The sequence below is a fragment of the Ursus americanus genome, chromosome 32 (genome assembly GCF_024610735.1).
Source record: "Ursus americanus isolate L20-20 chromosome 32, mUrsAme1.1.p, whole genome shotgun sequence".
NCBI lineage: Eukaryota > Metazoa > Chordata > Mammalia > Carnivora > Ursidae > Ursus > Ursus americanus.
Window position 1 is genome coordinate 35,154,632 of NC_142158.1, and position 9,383 is coordinate 35,164,014.

At 36.5% G+C, this 9,383-nt stretch overlaps 1 pseudogene; it reads left to right on the forward strand.

Moving 5' to 3' along the window:
* Positions 1 to 618: 618 nt before the first annotated feature.
* On the forward strand, positions 619 to 1,234 carry LOC123784834 (olfactory receptor 11H6-like; annotated as a pseudogene).
* Positions 1,235 to 9,383: the final 8,149 nt, after the last annotated feature.

Below are 9,383 nucleotides of genomic sequence, written 5' to 3' on the forward strand. Positions count from 1 at the left end.
GATATGAAACCTATTATGTAGGTGTCTGGGAGTTCAAATTCTTATTAACAAACCGTGATGAATACCGAAGAATGGATGGTATGTTTGATGCTTTTTGTCTTAGTTGTCAGATGACCTTAAGACACCAACACTTACAATTCAACACTGATCCAGATTAACAGTGAAATGCATAAAGATTTCAGTGTGTCATTACCTTTCTTCCTTTCTGATGCCTAACATTTGTGTCTCTAATTCCAAAGATCTAAGTAATTGAAATTCTGTGTCCAATATCAAGGGTCTATATCTCCTAATCTATAGATACAAATACATGATTTTCATACCTACTTACATTCGTGAGTACTGCCATTAACCTTTTCCATGCTGCTTATCACATAACATCCTGTCTTTTACTGTGAGAAAATTCTGAAAGAGAAACACGAGAATACAAAGATTCACAGTCTGATCATACCAACCACTCTCCAAAGGTCATAGACTTCAGCAGTATAGTTATATTATTTATTTAATGGAATAATAGAATCTGAGGGAGCTAGGGATCTCCAAAAAGGAAATAATCCTGAGGATGGTAGATTAAGGCCATCTTTGTCATTGTCACTTTTCTTCTCCATCCCTTAGGAAGCCATGAATATGTCAGGAGTCAGCACAGTGACTGAATTCCTACTCGAGTTTTCCGTGCTCCAGGGAGGTTCAGGTCCTCCTCTTTATGCTGTTCTTTCTGTCCTTTCTGATGGGGAACGGGGCCATTGTCTGTGCAGTGAAGCTGGATTGCAGGCTTCACACCCCCATGTACATTCTGCTGGCCAACTGCTCACTCCTGGAGATCTGTTACATCAACACGACTATTCCCAATATGTTAAAGAACTTCCTATCTGAGACCAAAACCACCTCTTTCACAGCTTGCTTCTTCCAGTTCTACTTCTTCTTCTCCATGGGCACCACTGAGACCCTCTTACTACCCCTCATGGCTTTTGATAGGTACTTGGCCATCTGCCAGCCTCTCCATTATCCTATCATCATGAACAGCCATCTCTGCATGAAGCTGGTGGCCCTGTGCTGGGTCACAGCTTTCCTCTGCTATCCAATCCCTATCTACTTTATCACACAACTCCCCTTTTGTGGCCCCAACACCATTGACCACTTTGTCTGTGACCCTGGTCCTCTTCTGGCCCTGTCCTGCATCCCTGCCCCTGGAATTGAGCTTTCCTGTTCTATATTGAGCTCTCTTATTATCTTCTGATTCTGCTTTTTGTTTTTTATGCATTTGTTTTTTTAAATACTGCAAAGAAGTGAGATCATATATTTATGTCTTTCTCTGTCAAGTTAAAACCCTATTACATATAAGATAAATTCATTTTTAGCTTTGTTTTTGTCTTTAAATTTTTTAAATTTTAATTGTAGTTAGTTGGCATATAGTGTAATATTGGTTTCAAGACTAGAATTTAGTGGTTCATCACTTACATACAACACCCAGTGCTTATCACAAGTGCCCTACTTAATGCCCATCACCCATTTAGCCCATCCCCAGCGCACCTCCCTCCATCAACCCTCAGTTTGTTTTCTATCATTAAGAGTCTCTTATGGTTTCTTTTTTTCTTTTTCTTTTTTTTTTTTACAATAATATTTTTTATTATGTTAGTCACCATACAGTACTTTCCTGGTTTTTGGTGTAAAGTTCGATGATTCATTAATTGTGTATAACATTAAGAGTCTCTTATGGTTTCTTCTCTCTCTCCCTCTCTCTCTTTTTCCCTTCCCCTATGTTCATCTGGGTTTTTTTTCTCTTAAATTCCACATGTGAGTGAAATCATATGGTATTTGTCTTTCTCTGACTTATTTTGCTTAACATAATACACTCTAACTTCATCCACATTGTTGCAAATGGCAAAATTTCATTCTTTTTTTTTTATTTTAAGAAGTATTTTATTTATTTGAGAGAGAGAGAGCATTCCCTCAGAGGGAGAAGCAGACTCCCCACTAAGCTGGGAGCCCAAGAGAGGGCTCGATCCCAGGACCTTGAAATCATGATTTGAGCCAAGGCAGACACTTAACCGAGGCACCCAGTTATATTCTCAGGTGACTGAGTTTATAGTGCATAGTAGGCATTTACTGAATGAAATAGTGGTTGAATACCTTTCAGACTTGCCATATTATTACCCAAAAGCTAATCTACTGAGTTCATGAACTATCACTGAGCACCCAATCTGAGCATCATCAGACAGTCTTAGTGACTCTGACCAAACGTGTAGCAAGGTCACATTTAAACCTGTGGCCTACTAATCCCTTCTTGCCTCATATCCCTGTCATGTGTCAGTGCCCATTCTAAATATAAGCCTCCTTAGTCATTTGCTCTTTTAAACTTTCAAATCTATAATCACCATTCTGCTCAATACTTCTTATGCCATCGTTTCCTTTACAAGAGCTCCCTCTCCCTTTTGTATGTTTCTTGGTGCATGGCTCCACTCTTGACATTTGCCAAAGCCAGAAACTTGAGGATCATTCAAGACATTTTCTAATTCTGTCACCTCCCATAGTCAGGCAGCCACCATATCCTGTTGATTTTTCCCTACCAAATGTTTTTCAAACCCATCCTGAGCACATAGGAGATCGATGTAAATGCTTTCTTTGTTTGGATGGTCCAGTATTGGAGTGGAGCTGCTCTACATGTAACATAGAGAGAAAAATGGGCCAGTGCTATATAACTCAGCGGTCCTCTTATCTCACTGTACTTAAAGGAAAATAAATAACACGACATTGATTTAGGATCAAATACCATGTGCCATACTGTGTGCTCTTGAGCAAGGTTAACACCTATTTTTCAGAGCTCTTGTGCAGATACTGTTGAATACATAGGCCTGGTACAGTTCCTGGAATATATTAGACCTGAAAACATACATAGTTCTTGTTAATACTACCAACAAATATGATTACAAAGTAACTAGAATAATTTTTTAGCATAACCATTTTTAAAAAATAATTTTTATTTTGTTATATTAGTCACCATACAGTACATCCCCAGTTTTTGATGCAATGTTCCATGATTCATTATTTGCATATAACACCCAGTGCACCATGCAATACGTGCTCTCCTTAATACCCATCACCGGCCTATCCCAATCCCCCACCCCCCTCCCCTCTGAAGCCCTCAGTTTGTTTCCCAGAGTCCACAGTCTCTCATGGTTCATTCTGCCTTCTGTTTACCTGCCTTTCTTCTTCCCTTCCTTCTCCTACCGATCTTCCTATTTCTTATGTTCCATAAATGAGTGAAACCATATGATAATTGTCTTTCTCTGCTTGACTTATTTCACTTAGCATTATCTCCTCCAGTGCCGTCTATGTTGCTACAAATATTGTGTAATTGTTCTTTCTGATGGCTGAGTGAAAAAAATATTAAATGAACCAAAGAAACATTAAAAAGTCATTAAGTTTCCGTGTATCACACAGCAGAGCTATGGGTAGCTCTCTTTGCTCAGATTTATTTTACTGACTTTCTTATATATTCTGTCACTTAAAAACATAGAGCTTCAGCTGATATAAGGGAAGAAGACATTAAAACATGGTAGTGTTAATAATTCTAGATGTAGAAAATAAATGGTTAAAGGAAGGGCATTACGTTAACTGTGATGTACATAAGAGTTAAGGGGGAATAAGTTATATTTAATTTGGGGTGTTTTATGTAGAAAATGAGTTATTGAACAGAACATCGAACAGTCTTCTAATAGGAAATTATGTAATTTATCAAATTTCTGAATAATGAGGCATTTCTTTGTGAATCATTAGGCAAGACATTTTCAGGGATTGTTAAGCTGAGGGAGATCTGAGTCGCTGGGCCCTGGACTCAACAGTTCATGTAACACAACTTATTATCAAGTTACTGGAGATACTTTGGATAAAATGACATATCTAGAGATATGAAATCAATACAAGTTTGCAAAAATGTATTAATATTAAAGTGGGATTTTACTGAAGCTAGCATCCATTTGTAGGTGTCTTAGAAAAAATGCAATGATACCTAGACAGAAAAGTTAGTTACCCTTCATGTTAGGTCTACCCTTCATGATAGTGTGGAGAAAGCTGGGAATAAACATTGAGTCTTTATCTTCTCATTGATTCCTCTCTTTCCTTTAAGTGGGCTCAAAATGCAGCAGCCTGACCCTGAGAACCCTGGGATATACACTTTCCTTCCTGAAGTGCTGAAAAAAAGCAGTTACAGCAATAGAGTAATTCTGTTGGACAATAGGATAGCTAGTGAAAAGAAGCACAGCCCTATAATCCGTCCTTGAGGCGTGGGCCTTAATTGACATATTGATATTTTCATGAAGAGCTAAGAGAACTCAATCACCCCCAGACACCTAGATCTTTTATTTGTCTCACTCAGCAGAGGAAATTTAACAGGTGACTTTTATATATTGGTTACTTTTGCTGTAGAGTGGCCGAAAGATGTGAGATCTGATCCTCATGAGGAGATTTCAAGATGGGGATACAGATGAATAAAGGTGAAGAGTGTATTGTTGAGACTCGAGGGTGCAATTAAAGTTTCATCTTAGATTATTGTGAAGTCTTCAGTCTCCCCTTGGGATGGTTTATGACTCCCCCAAGACTGCTTGGTGTGACATCCTTTCTTTATCCATAGTTTTCATACAGTTTGGGTTAAATTGGCCCCCAGCGTGAAGGCAGGAATCATGTCTTAAAGGCAATGGTGAGGTGTCTGTGTGATTTGGAGAGAATTTCCTTTTGTTTTCAGGAGAAATCTTTTTTACTTTGAAATATAAAAAAATGTTTACAACATACATTGTTTATATCCTAGGAGTGTGTTTTCTTCACAAACTTGACATCTGGAAGTTTTTGCTTCTAATCCTAAATTACTGATAGACCATTTGTTTTCATTCTGTCTCGTTTGTTCTTTATTACTTTGTTTCTTCTCTCTTGTGTGTGTATGTGTTTGTTTGTTTGTTTTTTTGTATTTGTATCATGCAAGTATTTTATGTCTTTTTCTTCTATTACCTCTTTTTCATGGTTTTACAATATTTTGTATTGTGGTAAAATACACATAACATAAAAGTGGCCATTTTAAAGTATACGTCCTGAAGCATTAATTACATTCACATTATAATGCAACCATCACCTGCATTCATCTCCAGAACTTTTTCATCATTCCAAACTAATGCCCTGTACCAATTAAACAAGAACATCCCATTCCAGGCTCCCATAGCCCCTGGCAAAATATTGGGGCAATTGGAGAAAATGGTATGTGTAAATCCAAGCAACAGCTGGCTAATTTTCGGTTTTCCTCTGGTGTCAGATTTAGTTCTCTCGTTCATACTTACTTGAGGATGAAGATTACTAAGCGTGCCCTTATGAGGTCCCGTCAACTTGATGTGATCCCTGGTTTCCCATCTTCATCTCTCCAGCCAGGCACTGCCATGATGCATAAGGATTTAAACTACAGGCAAATGCACTCTGAACATGAATGACTTTAGTGCTTACCATTCAGACTTCCAAAAAAAAGTTGACTTAGGAGTTTCATGTTGTCTCTCCAGATTGTCAATATTTTTAAGTTTTATTTTTTTTAAGTCTGCATTTTTCAGGGTGTCTGGATGGCTCAGTGGGTGGAGTAAGCAATTCTTGATCTCAGGGTGGTGAGTGTAAGCCCCACATTGGGCATAGAGATTACTTAAAAAAAATTCAGTGTTTTTCTTTATTCTTATCAGGATGGTGGATTGAAGTAACCAGCTTTCTATTACGAAAAATTGTGTTTACTAAAAATTTTATTTTAATTATTATTATTTGAGAGAGAATGAGAGTGCACACACACTTGTGCGTGCTAGGAGGCAGAAGGAGAGGGAGAGAGAAAATCCCAAGAAAATCCCACTTAGGTACCCCTAATAAAAATTATTATTACTTTTTAAAATGTTGCCTGTACGTTCTTTTTTTTTTAACCTTTTTATAGATGGGGGAGGGGCAAAGGGAGAGGGAGAGAGAATCCCAAGGAGGCCCCACTGCCCAGTGTGGAGCCTGATGTGGGGCTCAATCCCATGACCCTGAGATCATGACCTGAGCTTAAATCAAGAGTTAGTGGCTTACCTGACTGAGCCACCCAGAGAAACCCCTACTAAAAATTTTGAAATAATATTTCAATTTGGACTTTAATTTACATTGTGTTTTATGGTCATTTTAATTTGGGGAGCTCATTACTCTTGAGGAGTGGTTATATAGTGGCTTATAGAGGAATTCCTAGAAGCACTTACATTCTTTTTCTAAAAAAAATTAAAATTAATTAATTAATTTTTAATTTCTAGAGTAATTGACCCCTAATGTTACATTAGTGGCAGTTACAATGTAGTGATTCAACAACTTTATTTTTCAAATTTTAATTCAGTATTGTCAACATACATTGTTATATTGATGTCAGGTGTATAATATAGTGATTCAGTGATTCTATACAGTACTCAGTGCTTGTCAAGATAACGTGATATTCTGTGCTCACCATAAGTATAGCTATCATGTGTCATCATACAACACTATTACAGTTCCATTGACTATATTCCCTATTCTATGCCTTTTACTCCCATGACTTATTCATTCTATAACTGGAAGCCTGTATCTCCCACTCCCCTTCACTCATTTTGCCCATCCCACCACTCCTATCTCTCTGGCAATCATAAGTTTGTTTTCTGTATTTGTAGGTCTGATTTTTGCTTTTTGTTTACTCATTTGTTTTGTTTTTTGGATTCCACACATAAGTGAAATTATATGGTATTTGCTTTTCTCTGTCTGACTTATTTCAAATAGCATAATACCCATTAGGTCCATCCATTGTCGCAAATGGCAAGATCTCATCCTTTTTTATGGCTGAGTAATATTCCATTGTATGTATATACCATGTCTTTTTGCTCCATTAATTTATTGAGGGACACTTAAGTTGCTTCCATATCTTGGCTATTATAAATAATGTTGCAATTAACATTGGGGGTGCATGTATCCTTTGAAATAGTATTTTTTCCCCGTAAATACCCAGTACTAGAATTATTGGATTCTATGGCATTTCTATTATTAATTTTCTGAGGAACCCTCGTACTGTTTTCCACATTGGTCATATCAATTTACATTGCCACCAACAGTACAAGGGTTACTTTTTCTCCACATCCTTGCCAATCCTTGTTATTTCTTATCTTTTTTATTGTAGTCATTCTGACAGGTCTAAGGCGATATCTCATTATGGTTTTAATTTGTATTTCCCTGATGATTAGTAGTGTTGAGCATCTTTTCATGTGTCTGTTGGACATCTGTATGTCTTTGGAAAAATGTCTATCTAGGTCCTCTGTCCATTTTTAATCAGATTATTATTATTTTCTGGTATTGAGTTGTGTAAGGTCTCTATATATTTTGGATACTAACCCCTTATGTGATATGTCATTTACAAATATCTTCTTCCTTTCAGTAGGTTGCGTTTTTGTCTTATTGATAGTTTCCTTCACGTGCAAAAGCTTTTTATTTTGATGTAGTCCCAATAGTTTATTTTTGCTTTTGTTTCCCTCACCTTAGCAGACATATCTAGAAAATCGTTGCTAACAGCTGATGTCAAAGAAATTACTGCCTATGTTTTCCTTTAGGATTTTTATGGCTCCAGGTCTCACATTTAGGTCTTTAATCCATTTTGAGTTTACTTTTGTGTATGATGTTAGAAAGTGGTCCAGTATCATTCTTTTGCATGTAGCTGTCCAGGTTTACCAGCACCATTTATCGAAGAGAGACTCTTGTCCCCACTGTTTATTTTTGTTTTCTTTGTCTTTGTCATAGATTAATTGACATATAAACATGGGTTTATTTTTGGGTTCTCTGTTCTATTGATCTGTGTTCTATTTTTTGTGCCAGGATTGTACTGGTTGTTTTTGGTTTTGTTTTTGTTTTCAGAGAGAGAGAGAGAGAGAGAGAGAGGGGGGGGGGGAGGGGAAGAGGGAGAGAGAGTGAATCTTGAGCACATTCCATGCCTAGCATGGAGCCCAATGCAGAGCTTGATCTCATGACCTTGAGATCATGACCTGAGCTGAAATCAAGAGTTGAACGCTTAACCCACTGAGCCACCCAGGCATCCTTCTGCCAGTACTGTACCGTTTTGATTACTACAGCTTTGTGGTATATCTTGGAATTGGGAATTGTGATACCTCAAGCTATGTTCTTCTTTCTTAGGATTGCTTTGGATATTTGGAGTCTTTTGTGGTTCCATATACCCTTTAGGATTATTTGTTCTAGTTCTGTGAAAAATGCTGTTGGTATTTTGATAGAGATTGAATCTATAGATTGCTTTGAGTAGTATGGGCATTTTAACAATAGTAATTCTTCCAAACATGAGCATGGAATATCTTTCCATTTGTTTGTATCATCTTCAATTTTTTTCATGAATGTTTTATAATTTTCAGAGTACAGATCTTTCACATTCTTAGTGGTGTTTATTTCTAGGTATTTTATTCTTTTTGGTGTAACTGTAATTGGGATTGTTTTCTTAATTTCCCTATTACTTCATTAATAGTGTATAGAAACACAATTGATTTCTCAGTATTAATTTTGTGTCCTGAAAATTTATTGAATTCATTTGTTCTTTTTTTCATGTATCATAATTCATTGTATCTATATCTTAATTTTGGAAAAAAAGATTAATCCAAAATCACAAATTTAAACATCACCTTCTCCAAACATAACAACCCCTTATTTCCATCCAAATACTATATAATTATTACAATTCTTTTTTTAAATTAATTTTTTATTTAAATGTGATTGATTAACACATAAAGTATTATTAGTTTCCAAGGTAGAGGTCAGTAACTCATCAGTGTTATATAACACCCAGTAGTCATTACATCACGTGCCTTCCTTAATGTCCGTCACCCAGTGACCCCATATCTTTACCTCCCTTCCCCTCCAGAAACCCTCAGTTTGTTTCCTATGATTAAGAACCTTTATGATTTGTCTCTGAGTTCATTTATTCTAATAATTTTTTGGTGGAGTCTTTAGGGTTTTCAATGAATATTATGTCATCTGCAAATAGTGACAATTTATCTCTTGCTTACCAATATGGATGTCTTTTATTAGAAGCACTTTTGTTTTGTAACCTGAGGTGTACTTGCAAAAAGAAAATGCCCTATGATTAGCTCTGCTTAAATTTTCTTTCACATGACACAAATCCATGCTTGCACACATGCTACTTCTCATGATCTTTCATAGTATTTAGTCTTTCCCCTATTATTGCACTTGTACCATTTAATAAAAAGAAAACACTTGCAATTTTATTATGCATCTCTACTATGAGACTGCGAGCCCTATGAGGGAAGAAAATGTCTCTTATGTACTTATATATCAAATTTATTTCCTGGTTCAATGTCTGGTATTAT